Here is a 15,671-nt window from a genome sequence, read left to right on the forward strand (position 1 = left end):
TGGAAAGGAAGGAGGGGGAGGGGAAAGGGATGGAAAAAAAGGAAGGAGGAGAGAAGAAGGGAGGGGGGGGAGAGGAAAGGAGAGAAGAGAGGGGAGAGGAGAGGAAGGGGGAAGGCATGGGGGAGGGGAGGGAAGAGAAACTCAAGTAGCCAAAAGTTTTAGCCTCCTCTTTCTTAGGTCATGGAAGAAGACTGCAATCAGAAAGGGAATGAAAAGGTGGAGAAGGTGAGAAAGACGGACAAGTAGAAGGAGGAGGAGAAAGTAATTAACCAGTGGAACTGATAGGATTTTTTTCCTGGTCTCACTTTTGAAGGCTAAAAAACATTAGAAAAATAAAGAAATTAAGACCACGGAGAGCTTCAAGTTTCTCTTATTTGATGGAGTATGCTGGCTTGTGACATCCAAGGAAATGATGGGAACTTGAATGCTGAAAGATTCAGAAAGAATGGGCTCCCATCACATGGCCTGGGAAAATTGTTTGCTCTGGGAAATGTGGTTCAAACAAATCATTTATCACAACCTACAACTCACCTTTAAACAGGCTTGTTTGTCCAGAAGGCTAGGAGAGCAGTGGTTTGCACCCAGATGGCTCTATATTCAAGGTAGGTTGCATTTCAAAACCTCAGTCCTTCCATCTGTGGAGTAAGAGAACCATGGTTACAAAGTTTAAGCCACACATGAATCTCCTGCTGCATAGTTGATGTTCGTAAATGCTACCATTGTCATAAGCTTCTAAAAGGGAAATGAAAGGATGGAACCATAGCCCTGTTCTTTCATCCCTTTTCCTGAGGTAGCAAGTCATATTTCTTCTAATAAATTGCTAGAAACCTCCATTTTTAAAAAATGATAGAAGATATGTTTATTTTAAACCACTGGCCATGAAGACTGCATTAATTGGCTGCCTTACTCTTCTCTCCTCGGTAACCCAGAAATGAGATGCCTTAATTCTTAGCCCCAGCGAAGTTCCAGATCTCACTCCCAAACAAAACCAAAGACAAAGACATGAAATGCATAACCAAGAAGGTTTGGAAATCTTCCTTAGAGAATCATTGCTAGCAGCTTGACAATTATTCAAATGGCTGGTCAAGCTTGCGTTGAGTATGTTCACATCTTGGAAGTGATGATTCCAAAACTAGGAGGATCTTTGGCTTTCCTTGCTTCAATGTTTAAGCTGCTTCAGATTTCAAGCCAAAGATTTACTAAAGAAATACAAATTTGTGTCATTTAGATTGGTCAACTATGCTATAAACTGGAAGTTTACCTGAAAAGTATGGAGGAAGAGATTTCCTTAAACAAGGTTCAGAATTGCAGAAGGTTAACATAGCATGACCTAGATTCAGGCCATGCTTTATCATATCTTTGCATACCATCTCTTAAAATGCAATGTACTCTAACACACATACATTATTTTGCTTAATGCCAATAATTGCCCTTTGATGGAGTTAGTAGAATCTTAACACATGAATGATTGATCCACAGGAAGACTGACATGCCTGTTGTCTAATGGCAGAGCCTGTACTTAAAGTCATGTAATGATAAAACACATGTACCCACTAAGAATCAGGGCCCTTACATAGCATATTTATTCTTTAGGTCAACCATGCAAGAAAGGTGACATGCCCTCAATGTATACATCGTATGCAGGACCTCTTAGATAAAGGCAGTTTTTGAGGGATGGGGACTGGGGCATCTCACCTAATCAAAGGAAGAGTAAAAAGAAAAAAAAGGGGGGGGGCGATGGGGGAGTCTCTGAATAGCTCAGTGGTAACAAATCTGATTAGTATCCATGAGGATTTGGGTTCAACCCCTGGCTTGCTCAGTGGGTTAAGAATCCAGTGTTGCCATGACCCATGGTGTAGGTTGCAGATGCAGCTCAGATCCTGAGTTGCTGTGGCTGTGCTCCAACTCTGGGAACTTCCATATACCACAGGTGTGGCCCCAAACAGCCAAATATATCAAGGGTAAGAATGGAATTGGGCCACAGGAAAAGCTAAATCTAGGGATCTGAAGGTTGCCAAGACTCACTTGGGCTGATTTCTGCTTTTTACTGTGATGGTTTTGTTTTCTGCCACTGATAACTGACTTCCTCCATGTGGTGGAGGTCAGGCTCCTCTGAGTCTCCCATGCCCCAGCTTCACCGTTAAAAATAAGAGCCTTTTTTTTCATATCCTGTTTTAAAAATCCAGGTGAATGAACTATTTGCTCAACTTGGAATAGGTGCCCACTAGTAGAAAAATAAGCCATGGTAAGTGGAACAGGACCAACTAAGCACAAGAGGACTTAATGACCATTTCAGTGGAATGGGTAAAGAAGTAATGGGCCAAAAGTGGTGCTCTGTATTGATAAGGGGAGAATACTAAGTAGGCAAAGCAACAGCCTTCCAACACAAGACTGCGGTATATTAGCCCAAACTTGTATGTTATGTGTATCAGCCACATGAATTACATGTTTATCAAAGCTGGGTGATGCCTATTAGAGTTGAGGGAGGGAGGAGGAGAGGGTGGAGAAAAGCTGGGTCATGTTACAGGTACTAAGTCATTCGTACCCTTGTAATAATTATTTTTATAGAAGAGACAACTAAGGTACAGAGAAATTAAGTAACTTGTCCAAAATCACAGAGCTAATAAGTGACAGAAGCAAGATTCAAACCCCAGCTGACTGTCTAAAATACCACTACCCCCTAAAGCCTCTTGGTGGGAACAGACAGCAAGAAATCAATGGACAGAAGAGGATAAAGAAACTCCTTCTCAAGGCAGTCCTGAGGCTGACATGCAGTGATCAAGCAACAGGATCTAGGGGACTCTGCTGCTGGCCAGCTGCGGGACTCTGCCCAATTACCTGACATCCCTTAGCCTGTTGCCTCCTTATCAAGAAAAAAGACCTGACCAGATCAAACTTTCCAAAGTCTGTTGTGCAATATAGTCCATTGCATTCCAAAACCCAGGTAAGTAGCTTGGATAATTCTTTTCCTCGAAGGAAGCACCTAGGTGAATTGGAAATGACCTTTTGAGGTTCTTGCCAGAAGTGCCTCCCATCTACACATGATGCTCCCTAGAGAGGTTAAAGAATCCATTCTCTGGAGTTGTTCAGCTCCACTGTGATAAAACTATGAATTAGGGTTACTAGATTGAAAGGAAGTGAATGTGATGAGGCAGAAACATCTCTCCAGGACATATACTTCTGAGAGGCAACCAATGAACAGTTTCTTCTTCTATTTTTTTTTTTTTAATAATGAGATCATTCAGATTCTTTTACTCTTTTTCATAACTTTTGCACTCATCCATCTTCCAGCTCATCACCCATACCCCAAAAGAGGTCAGGATGTGCTTGTCTTCCCACCCAAACCCCTAACCCTGGATGAGTCTTGGCTCAAATGCTGATTCTGTGTGAGGCATCCAGCCCCTCTCCCAGCGGGGAGGTAAGGAGAAGGGCTGGCTGGTAGACATAGACACATAATTTTGATGAATCCTCTGCTGCTGAATAATGCATGCAGTCTGTTTGCAAAGCTAATTAACTGAATTCACTTAATCAAAAGATGGTGCTAGGAGTTCTTTTTCTTTTAGAAAGTGCTGAGGAACTGAATAGGAAATTCATCCCTCAGCAGCACACCCCTGCTCTCTGTCACCAGGAAGTCACATCAAACCACTGAAGGTGAGGAATGTATTTTTCCAATTGCTTTTTGAGCTCTATAATTACAAGGATTTAGAAACCTTAATTTGACTTTTCAATAACTGAGGGTGGAAACCCATTGCCAGCACAGGCAATTTCCACTCTGCCTGTGGGATGGAGCGAATCATGAAGGAACAGAAGAATAGAAAAGTGATATTTTTTTCCGTCTTTTCCAGTGGGCCACTTTGTCACTCATCCTCCTTTCCTATTTTTAAATTCTAGCTAGGGAGCATACAATTCCCCAGGAAGGGGTTGTTCTTCCACTTTCAAAGCCCTTGCAAGGGCTATTTAAATAGGAATGGGGACTTTCTTCAGTTAAACCCTGAAAAGCATGGAAAAGCATGTGATTTTTGTTTTCCTCATTGCATGTGTATTGTTCAACATTCTCTGCTATTTCAATGCATTTTAAGGACAAGGCAATGTATTGTCTTTCACCATTACTCAAATGCCATTCAGGGGCTTTAATTTTCTTTTCCTTTTCTTTCTTTCCTTCTTTTTCTTTCTTTCCATCTCTCTCTTCCTTCATTCTTCCCTCCCTTCCTTCCTTCTGCTCTGGTGTATAGTGGCTTGATGGGGGATCTCAGTTCTCAGACCAGGAATTGAACTCAGCCCACAGCAGTGAGTCCTAACCACTGCATCATCAGGAAACTCCCCTGTTTCTTTTCTGATTTTCTTTGTATAGAATTTGGTTTTGATGCTTTTATGTTTCATTTGGTTGGTGATTTCTTGCTTTCCCCCAATTTCGTCTTCAAGGTTTTGGCTTTTTTTCCTGGAAGGATCAATCACCCAATGTTTGTATTCATCTAAAAATAACTCACACCCCTCAATAGCTGACTCATCTACTGACAGTTGACTTTAAGACACAGCTTACATACTCAACTTTCAGTCTTGAAATTCAAAACGCTGCTTGATAGTTTATAGTAGAACCCACCAGCTCTACAGGGAGAGAAAAGCTATTGTGTTTGTCCCCAGCTTTTCTTCCCCAGTGTTGTCCCACTTAATTGCTTTAAAGATCTCTGGAGGACAATTCAAATGTTGGGGAGATATTTCTTGTGAGCCCCAAGTGGAGCTTTGAGCTCAACTTAGCCCAGTTGAAGCCACAAAGATCTTCAATCCCCATCATCTGTGGGTTTCCCCCACTCTTATGCCCCAAAGCTATGAGCAATCACCCAGCTATGCTAGCCTCAGACAGGAGGCGGATTCAAGTACAAAAGATCTGTGTCATACAGCTATGCCCTCTGCATGCCACCAGCCTGAACTTGCCCCAAGTGTGGCTGTTACACACCTTTACCATCAGGAGAAGGTGATATGAGTGGGAAGATTATGTGAAATCACTTGAGAGGATACCAAGGCCAGATCAAGGGTGGGACTGATGATCAGAACAGTGGTCACAGAGGGTTAAAAATGGTCACATCTGATAACATCATCTGAGAGGGGAGAGTAACCCCATAGTTACCTTGGTCACCATGCAAGGGCACCCCGCCATGGTGTCAAAGGTCTGGGAAGATTCCCACATGCAGCAAAACTAAAAAAAGAAAGAAAGAAGAGAGGAAAAGAGTATTAATTAAAGACCTCTAAAATTTCACTAAAAAAGAAAAAAATGTATTTGTTCCAATTCTCAGCCTCCTTGGAGAGGTAGGCTAGATCCTCTGGCAGAAGTTAGTGAATGATCTACTCAGTTGGAATCAGTGATAGGAGATCCCTGGGCTTCTGAAAGAAGCAGAGTCAGGACCCGTTTGAGGCAAGCCAGCTGCTCAGGGAGTAAAAATTTAAGGAGGCACTCACTCCCAGGTGCTGACCAAGGAAGAGAGAATAAATAACCAAAACAGCACTTTTTACAAAACGAATTGGGACACCAGGTAGGAAAGGGAAGATGAGAAAAAGAAAGGGAGCTATGCAATGCCTGCAACAGACTGAAAGGAGAAATAATATAAAAGGCAGATCTCCTGACTTCCAGCCTGGAGGGCATTACCTGCTTGTTATTGAATTATTTAGAATCCACAGTATTTGTTTTATGCTGGTTATTGCAGCAATGTTTTATTATCTCTGCATTATTTCTGCTTTTTGACTTAGTTCAAATAACTATGGCTTTAGGGTAGGACAGATTAGATTTCAGTTTCACCACTTACAAATTTATGCAAACTTGAAGAAATTATTTGCCACCCCAGAGTCATAGATCCTCATCTATAAAATGGGGTTGTTGCTGCAATTAAATGAGATAATTTATATAAGTTTACTCAAGCATCTGTTCAGCAAAGTGTAGTGAGTGCCTATCTACGCCAGTGCCTTCCGATAAAACTAAAACGGCCCTATGTGTTTGTCTAGTGAAGAAACAGATAAATAAACATGATCTTTTAAATCAATAAGACATCTATGAACACCTGCTCAAGTATTGGTTTTAAAGAGAAGAAGAAGATGCTAATATTTGAGGGTTCCCTCTTTCTTAGCGTAGGGGTGCTAGAATCAGTGGGTAATTTTTTCTCCTTTAGTCACAGGTTTCATTTTTCCCAGTAGATTAATTTAGCTTTAAACTTCACCAGGCAGACATTAGAGCTTATCGAATGGATAATACGCATTTCATAAATTCCCTTACACAAAAGACTACAGTGAGTCACGCTTTCAAAAGTGCCGGAAGATGGATTTACACCACATGACAGTCATAATGGTTCATTTGAAGCAGTTACACAGTCTGTTGGGTAAATAATGCAAGTTATATAAATCACATCAATGCTGTGTTTACACAATAGACCGTTACGACTCCAGAGGAGCTCAAACAATCTGATGCAAGTGCATTTTTCAAATGATGTCAATACAGTGTAAGTTTAAGTTAATCAAGTAAAGCACCCCCAAAAAAGGACAGGTTTTTCAGGGAGGCCTAAAGGAGATAAGATGAGTGAAATATGTGCCTTTGGTAAAAGTTTATATTAGTTAAATCTCCTGGCTGGCAAATAACTGGAAATGATTTAAACTCCCTTTATTAAAAAAAGTGGGGGCAGGGCGGAGGATAGGATTACCTTTTAAAAATATACAGGGATGTGTCACAGAAGCCCAAAGTCAAAATACAGCTACATTTTTAAGAAGGAACTGAAATTTGGAGAGGGAACACTGCAAAAAATCCAGAAAGTTTCTCATTTCTGTCTTTTTTTTCTCTCTCTCAAAACTCTTCATCCTTCTTTTAAATTATAAATTGGCCTTCTCTGCTTTCTGGTCTGTGTAACCTCTTAGCTTCCGGATGTTCCTGTGAACTGTTTCAGCCACATGTAGGAACAGATGTCCTGTCTCTAGGTCTACGTTTCCATTTCCCAGGAAGGAGATTCTCTTTGCCTCCCTAGGGGTCTGATCTTCCCACTCCCTCACCCCAATAAGTCACAAGAAAAGGCTGGGGGTACCCAGCACAGTCACAGCTGACTGGGGCACACACCTGTGTGTAAGGAGGTTCTCAGAGAGGATGGAGGCTCATGGACAAGAGTGACAGTCAAGTAAATGTCCACCCAAAGTGCCATCACCTTCATGAACACCAGAGAAACTCACTCTGAGGGGACTCCAGAAATACTGGACTGCCCTAGAAACATCCAGCCCTTTCTACACCCAGGAGAGAAAAAGGCTAAGAAACCTACCAGGATGCTGCCTGTTTGCCTATTTGGGGATGGCTCAATTTACCTTATACATATACAAATTAATTCATACACATATATTTAAATATATTAAATGACTTAAATATATAATATAATTATATTATATATATATATATATATATATATATACACATACACACATATATATATTTAATTCTAATGAAGTACTCAGGTCTTGGTAGAATGCATTGCAAAATGAACAATGAAAACAGAAACAAAACCCAAGATTGAAATACAAGAAGGACAGATGTGTTTGGTTGGTTGGTTGGTTGGTTGGGTTTGGCCACCCCTGTGGCATGTGGAAGTTCCCAGGCCAGGGTTGCAACCTGAGCCACACCTGCAATAATACCAGATCCTTAATCCACCACACCACAGGGGAACTTACTAGAAGGACAGGTGTTTTGGTTTTCCCTTGAACCCTGTACCCATGAAAGGAGCTCGGTAAGTGCTTGCAATTTCCACATTATACTTATATGAGACGCAGAGTGGAAAGCTGTCAATAGTCTTGGCACCTGTGAAGTGTCATGGGATTGATGTGGGGTTAGCATCACATATTAAAACTCATTATTTATAACAGTCATAAGCATAACTCAAATGCCTCAGTACACTGTGACTCTGGCTAGTTCTTGTTTTGCCAGGAAGAATGATTACAGATCATTTTCCTCACAAGAGTGTCAGGACAAGTCTTTGAATTTAGGCACATGTGCTCGCCAGCATCCTCCACCTCAGTGGTGACCTCTTGGGATGCTCAGAACCATGGCTTTCCTCTCCTTGTCTCTCTTCTTCATTCCCTCGTTCTTTTCTGGATGGTTCTCACAACCCAAGATAAAAGCGTATTTATCAGCTAACTAGTTGAGTTTGGAAAAGACAATTTATTTATCAATCAGTCCAAAATAAATGTAAATGGACCCTGGCAGGCATTGTTCAGGTGTTTGGGAAACCCCTACTGCCTTCCTGTCCATCCAGGTAATAACTCAGTGTCAGATATGCAAACCCATGTTCCATTTTTCTAAACTTTTTTTTTTCCTTTTTAGAAAATATAAGAACATTTAAGGAAGAAACAAAAACCACCCATAATTTGACCAAATTAAATATTAGGCATTCCTCCCCCCACCCCCCAAAAAAAGGCACAAAAGAAGTAGACATTTCACTGAAGAATACACATGCTTTGTTTGAGAAGTTAATGAACTCACATCAAGATTAGAAGGATAGAGATTGCAGACAACATTTAGTCAACACTTTCTCCACACCAAACATCAAACAGAAACATCATCTGAACTCAGGGTGAATCTGTAAAGTAATTGCTTTCCACATGTTCAGTTGATTATTTTAAAATATTTTTAAATTTTATTTTATTTTTTGGCTGCACCTGGCGCATGAGGAAGTTCCCTAGGCCAGGGATCAAACGTGCACCACAGCAGTGACAATGGGGGATCCTTAACCTGCTAGGCCACCAGGGAACTCCTCACATGTTCATTTTAAGACATATTTTAGACTTAGGGAACTTAAACACCTTGCCCAAAATGACGCAGTAATAAATGGGATCACTTAAACCCAAGTCAGGGTTTTCCAATGTTGAGTTTATCCCCCTGTTAAACTACTGTCCTTCTGTAAAAAAGAAGGATACGTAAACTTAAGGGAAAGAATATGGTCCTGTTCCAGTCAGGAAGTGTCTCCTAAGACACAGCCATAGAAAATCAGGTGATTATTTAAAATCCTTCTATTTTTAAAGAGCAATCCTTGACCATACCCTACTTCACCAACTATACAAGTTAGATAAGAACCCAGAGCTCTTGATCAGGCCAGACTGATAGATGTGATCAACGGCTCACAGAGACAGTACATTCTGAGCAAAGTGTAGGCAAAGGGCCCACCTCACTACAGAGTAAATCAGGAGGTAAAGTAAGCCACAAGCAGAGAAAGAAAAAAGCCACATCTAACTCTGGAGCCAGGTGGACATTAGTTGTGTGGGTAATTTCCAAGGCTCTGCTGTGTTTGACAGATGAATTCCAAGCTCTGTGATGAATGCAGCAACTTACCCAGCCTGGAAAGCAAGGAGTAAGATTCCAGATAGGTAATGAGTTTAAGGAAGAGGAGAGGACATTGGTAAAAGAGATTAATACTATGGGCAGATGACTTCACTGCATTGTAAACTCTGGGTTGGGGTTGGAGGGCAGGAGCAGCTGTTTGTTAATTCACATTCAAGCCCAAAGTACAATGCCATGCATTTAATAGGTACTTAACAAAAGTTCAGAACAGTTAAAAAGTATGTCAAGAGTCAGATGTTAAGGGGAAAAAAACAAACAAACAAACAAAAAACCTGAAAACACTTTACCCTCTAAAGAGACAAGCTTCAGATAGATTTCCCAGTGCCTTTCAAAGAAGGATTGGGGCAGAGTTTTGAGAATAACTCACTTCTTAAACAAGACATCCCCTAGAGAAGATGAGTGAAAGTAGATCAGAAAATGGTCTTTTCACATTGACTTTCCATTGTATGACAGAACTGGTGCCGCATGCACTGCCAGTGGGTCCAGGCAGTGGAGAAACTTTCGGGGGAAGCTTGCCTTCTCCAGTAGGAGTGAGCACGGCAGTCATCCCATTGTTCTGACCCATTGATATTGCAGACAAAGGAGGGACTTTCTAGGGTCCTAAAATAAAGTTGTTGTTTCTGTAGGGGATTTCTTGCCCTCAGTCTAAGTTTTTTTTGAGAATTTCTTTCTTGCAGCAGATGCACTAGCATATTTTAGGGAAGTCTCTTCCCTGGTGCTTAGAGCAAAAACATGTCCTTGAGGACCCAGGGACTCCTCAAAGGTGGCATCTTTCATTTTAGAGGGAGCTGAGTTGCCAGGTCAGTTCTGCTAATTACTACCTATGTGACTTCGAGCACCCTTACCTAATGCACCCAAGCCTCAGTTTCATTTAGTATAAAATGAGCATCATAATGGGACCAACCTTATAATGTTGTTAATGACGTTACAGAGATAAGGTATAAAAAAGGTAAGCCCAGTTCAGGCTCTCAACAGAGGACTCATTTCCTCCTTTCTCTAGTGATGAGTATACTTTGCCCTATTTTTTTTTTATCTGTCAGGAATGTATGAGGTGGTTCTCAGGATTTATTTAACAGATAACAAGCAAGAGGATAAACCCAAACGGAGTCCAGTATGGACTTAGGGCAGTAATGCTATATAAAACCTATATAAGAATACTATCCAAGAGTCAAGGTTGGTGAGAAGTCTCTTCAAAGATTAGAAAAAGCTATCAATGAGTTAATAGGAATGTCTCTCTTTAGTTTCTTTCCCTATTCTGCCTTTGTCTTACCCAGCTCAGGCTGCTATGAAAAGACACCATAGTCTTGGTGGTTTAAACAACAGACATTTAATTTCTCACAGTTCAAGATCCAGGTGCCCACAGATGTGGTTCTTAAGGAGGGCCCTCTTTCTGGCTTGTAGATAGGCTACTTTAAAAAAAATTGACCTATAATTGATTTACAATATTGTGTTAATTTCAGATTACAACACAGTGATTAAGTTATAGATAGATAGATAGATAGATAGATAGATAGATAGATAGATAGATAGACGTAGATACTTTTTCAGACTTTTTTCCCTTACAGGTTATTATAAAATACTGAGTATAGTTCCCTGCTATACAGTAAGTCCATGTTGTTTATTTTAAATGTACTACTGTATATATGTTAATCCCAACCTCGTAATTTATCCCTTCTGCCTTTCCCCTTTAGTAACTGTTTTTTTTCCTATATCTGCAAGTCTGTTTCTGTTTTATAAATAAGTTCATTTGTACTATTTTTTAGATGTGCTAAATATGCTATCATATATTTTCTCTCTCTCTCTGACTTACTTCACTTAGTATGATCATCTCTAGGCCATCTTTATGCTCTATCCTCACATGACACAGAGTGAGGGAGCTCCAGTCTCTTACTCTTCTTATAAGGACACTAATCCCTTCATTGGGCCTCATCCTCATGACTTCATCTGAACCTAATTGCCCCCAAAGGCCCCCACTTCCTAACACCATCACATTGGGATTAGGGCTTCAACATCTAAATTGATGGGAACACAGGACATTCAGCCCATAAGACCCTCTTTTCTCCCCCACCACTCACCTGGGCTTAGTCTTTCTCAATATTTGAGATCCACCTAAATAGCAAGTACCACTGTTATAGGAAAGAAGAAGACGTGTATGATTGTATAGGCTAACAGGAATTTTCTGTTGTATATGAGTAATAGCTTCAATAAACTACAAGGCTCTGGACCTGCTGTCTAATTGCCCATAGAGAGAAGGCATCCAGATCAAATATTCTACAATCAAAAGCTTTATTTTGTCTGTCATGGTTTAAAGCCAGCAAAACCACACAGAAGGTTACTTCAGGTGTCTAGGGATATATTTTGCAACTTATTTGCCCTGGAGACTTTCCCCAAACATTGTATCACTTAAAGTTGGATATATTGTGGGTAGATGTTTCAATTATTGAATTGCCAGCTCTTATGCTACACAGAAAAGGTTAAGAAACTTTCTGTAAAGGGCCAGAGAGTAAAATGTTGGGCTTCTGAGGTCCTACAATCTTTGCGACAACCACTCTTAACTCCACCATCATAGCACCTAAAGCGGCCATAGAAAATTCATAAACACATGAGCATAGATGTATTCCAATAAAACTCTGTGGACACAAGCTTAAATTTCATGCAATTTACATGTCCCTAAATATTATTCCTCTTTTGATATTTTTTCAACCATTTAAATATGTAAAAACCCGTTTAGCTCATGGACCTTATAAAAACAGGTAGCAGGCCAGGTCTAGCCCAGGGGTCATAATTGCTTCCGCTGCTGCACAGAACATGCCATACTAATTTAAGCCTCAGAAATCATTAAAGTGGATGCTGCCAAATATCATTCACATTTAACCATTCATTTCCCAGACTAGGTAATAGAGTAGAGACATACTATTTAGTTAGGTAACAGGAGACCTGGACTCTTGGTCAGTTTTGGTTCTGAGTGATCTTGGTGAAGCCACTTAATACCCCAGGAGCCCATAAGGCACTGATGGAAGTTTCTGATACTGACACTGAGTGGGGAAGGTCCATAGGGTCTAACCTTTGCCTGCCTCTGTCATCTCATCCAATTTCACTCCCTCAACCCCACTCCCATTCGCAACATTTCGGGCACTTGGAGCTCCTGGCTATTACTCAAATATGCCAAACTCATTTCTGCCTGGAGGACTTCTACTTGCTTTTCCCTCTGAAGTCATTTTCCCCAGAGACTTAGGTTAGTGAATCATACACACCATTCAGCTCTTTACTTAAATATGACTTCCTCTCTGTGGTCTCCCCTGCCTCCTGCTCTAGAATAGCACCTGACACTCACTGCTCTGTCTCCTCACTCTGCTTTATTTTCTACATCAACATTTACTGTTGGCAAAATGATTGTGTTCATTTAAATGTTTACTTCTTTGGTATCTATCTTGCCTAATTGTCATGAGGAACAACTGTCTGATCCACCGCTAGAACAGAGCCTGGATAATGTGGTTGCTTCACAATCTTTTGTTGGATGAACAGTGAATAATTAGTAGGTGTCTCTGGACATAAGAAATCTTTGGGGCCCTTATCCTTGGAACCAATTCCCAGAACCCCATTCACATTATGCTCTGTAAGAGTAGATACTAAATATATCCTGCCATGTAAGATAAGGCTCAAAGCTAATATGTGGTGGAGTCAACAGGTATTTGAACCCAGGTATCAGATTTGAAAGCCCCCGTTCTTTTTGCCCTACTCTTTGATGATATCTGATATCCTGTAGGTATAATGACTGAATTGTCCGCCATTAAAAGGTAAGGGGTTGGTGGGAATGTAAATTGGTGCAACCACTGTGGAAAACAGTATGGAGGTTCCTCAGAAAACTAAATATAGAACTATTTGATGTATATGCATGATCCACCAATCCCACTCCTGGGCATATATTCAGAGAAAACTATAATTCAAAAAGATATATGCACCACAATGTTCATAGCAGCACTATTTACAACAAACAGGACATGGAAGCAACCTTCCATGTAAGTGGAAGCAAACTTCCATGGAAGTCAGACAGAGACAGACAAATATATATGACTTATATGTAGAATCTAAAATATGACACAAACAAACTCATTTACAAAACAGAAATAGGTTTACAAACATAGAAAATGAACTTATGGTTACCAAAGGGGAACAGGGGGAGGGATAAATTCAGAGTGTGGGATTAATAGACACACACTATATAAAATATATAACTAACAAGGACCTATTGTATAGCCCAGGGAAATCTTCTCAATATTCTGTAATAACCTATATAGGAAAAAACTATCAATTATATGTAATCGTGATCAATTTTTTATACACCTGAAAATAATACAACAGTGTAAATCAACTATACTCCAAAATAAAATTTTAAAAAAAGGTCCCCCCCAATCAAAAGTCTAGTGTATTTGTATAAATTAGGATACTACCCAGATGTAAAAAAGAACAAGTTACTGCTGCTTACAACACAATGGGTGAGTCTCACAGGTGTTATACTGAGTAAAAGAAGTCAGACCCAAAAGACTCTGTTCTGTGTGTCCCCATTTATATGAAGTTCAACGACAGGCAAAGTAAAATGATGATAAAAATCAGAAGGAAGGCTGTTTTTGGAACTGAGAAGAGTTACAAGGGAATCTCACTGAAGGCTGAAAATGTGCTGTCTGCGTATGTGTCCAGGGGTATAAATTTCAAGACGTACACTTACAGTTTGGGTTCTTTACTTCTATGCACATTGCCCTTTAGTAAAGAATTGAAATTGAACAAACACTGGAACATAAAAAGTCAAGACATTTATAGAATGTGTGAGACAAAGCAGCTGAAATTAGAATGGCATAAACAATTCAAAAGATGTGATGTGCAGTTAGAGGAAACCTAGCAGACCATCTAGATGGGAATTCACAGTGGTTTCAGTGGCTGACAGCTGATGGAAAATCAGACTAACCTCTGCCATCTGTCAGAAACCACCACAGAAAGAAAGAGCTGAGCTGCATAAAACACAGGGACGTTTCTCATTTTCTCCCGCCTGATGTGCTCAGCCCCGCTCCTTGAATGGAATGATATGCTTTCTTCTCTGATCCAGCTTTTCTCTCCACCACCTGACTTTCTAATAGTAGGAGAAACAAGCGATCCCCGTCAAACCTGAATCACATTTGGCAGGAAAATAAGTTTGTTTTATTGCTGTTTGTCACTGGAATTTATCTCCCCTTAAAAAGATTACAATGAAGATGGCAAGTCTTTTCTGAGGGCCCAAAGGGGCAGTCTGAGTCTTTATTAAAGAAACACCACACCCTGAGAAGGAGATGGAGAGGGTGTGACTGTGGTGGGGGGTAGGGAGTGGGAAGGGACAGTCGCCCCCAAAATAAGCCAGGATTTTGAGGAACAGGTTATGACAAAGAAACCTCCTTGAGCACCTTTGACAAGTGCCATCTGAGCTAAGACCAAATCAAAGGACAAGGTCAGTTCCCGCAGTGAATGAGGCTGAGCAAGTCATACATCTGGACGCCATGCATGCCTGGGCCATGAAGTCATCAGAGCGTCTAAAGAGAGTTATGTCTAAAGCTAAGGCTTGTTTATGGAAAAATGAGTTTCGGGGCTTGGCTGTGCTCAAGCTCAGACTTTCTGGGCTGCGGGTCCTTTGGTTATTCTTTACAAAGTCGTTCTTGTCCTCAAGAACAAGTGTCCTGATTCCAGCCTCAGCCTGGAGCCCAAAGCCCTGGCCTATCAGTTTCTTCATTTCCTGTGGGCTCGTCAACACCCCCATCACCACCTCCCATCTCAAAGGGCAGCTTTTAAAATGACACCCTCAGCTCATTTGGACGCTAGTACCTCATCCGAATAAGGAAGCCAAGAAATACAAGAAGTGTATATGGGCTGGAAGTAAAAAAAGTGACAAGGAACTACGTGGTCCTTTTACAGTTTCACTGGCCTCATTCATCCCCATCTGCACACAGAGACATCCCGGAAAAGGACTGAGCTGCTGCCCTCCCCTCTGAGACACGGGTGGAGCTTTTAGGAATCAAAGACCACAGGACAGATGACTCCTTAGACTTGTTAATGCAATTTCCTATCCCCATGGAGTCCTCCATGCAAAGAAACTAATTACTTATTGCCATTTTCTGTTTTCATCAAATGCATTATGTAAAAGTAAGACAAGATGATATGAAAATTGATAAAGGCCTTTAATTATGTTTCTTTGCCCTGAGTCTCCATGGATACCTCAGCATTTTCAGAATAAACTTGTTGTGACACTGGGACACTTGAACTACTGTGGATATTTGAGCAAGTAAAAGCATGGACT

The 15,671-nt window shown here is 40.7% G+C and overlaps 1 protein-coding gene across 9 annotated transcripts in view; it reads right to left on the reverse strand.

Moving 5' to 3' along the window:
* Nucleotides 1-15,671, reverse strand: part of LOC110256378 (uncharacterized) — a 411,636-nt gene that overhangs the window by 339,645 nt on the left and 56,320 nt on the right. For 5 of the 9 annotated variants that reach the window (XR_014822566.1, XR_014822567.1, XR_014822568.1 and 2 more), the window contains exon 2: nt 532-635. The gene's annotated coding sequence lies outside the window, so the exon portion shown is untranslated. Of the gene's footprint in view, nt 1-531; nt 636-5,125; nt 5,195-15,671 lie in introns of all 9 variants that reach the window. The other 4 variants (XR_014822564.1, XR_014822563.1, XR_014822562.1 and 1 more) reach the window with 1 other exon arrangement.

Source organism: Sus scrofa, chromosome 13 (genome assembly GCF_054392235.1).
Source record: "Sus scrofa isolate SSC_HxYL_T2T_F1_AM1 chromosome 13, Sscrofa_HxYL_maternal_Yorkshire_Landrace_v2.0, whole genome shotgun sequence".
NCBI lineage: Eukaryota > Metazoa > Chordata > Mammalia > Artiodactyla > Suidae > Sus > Sus scrofa.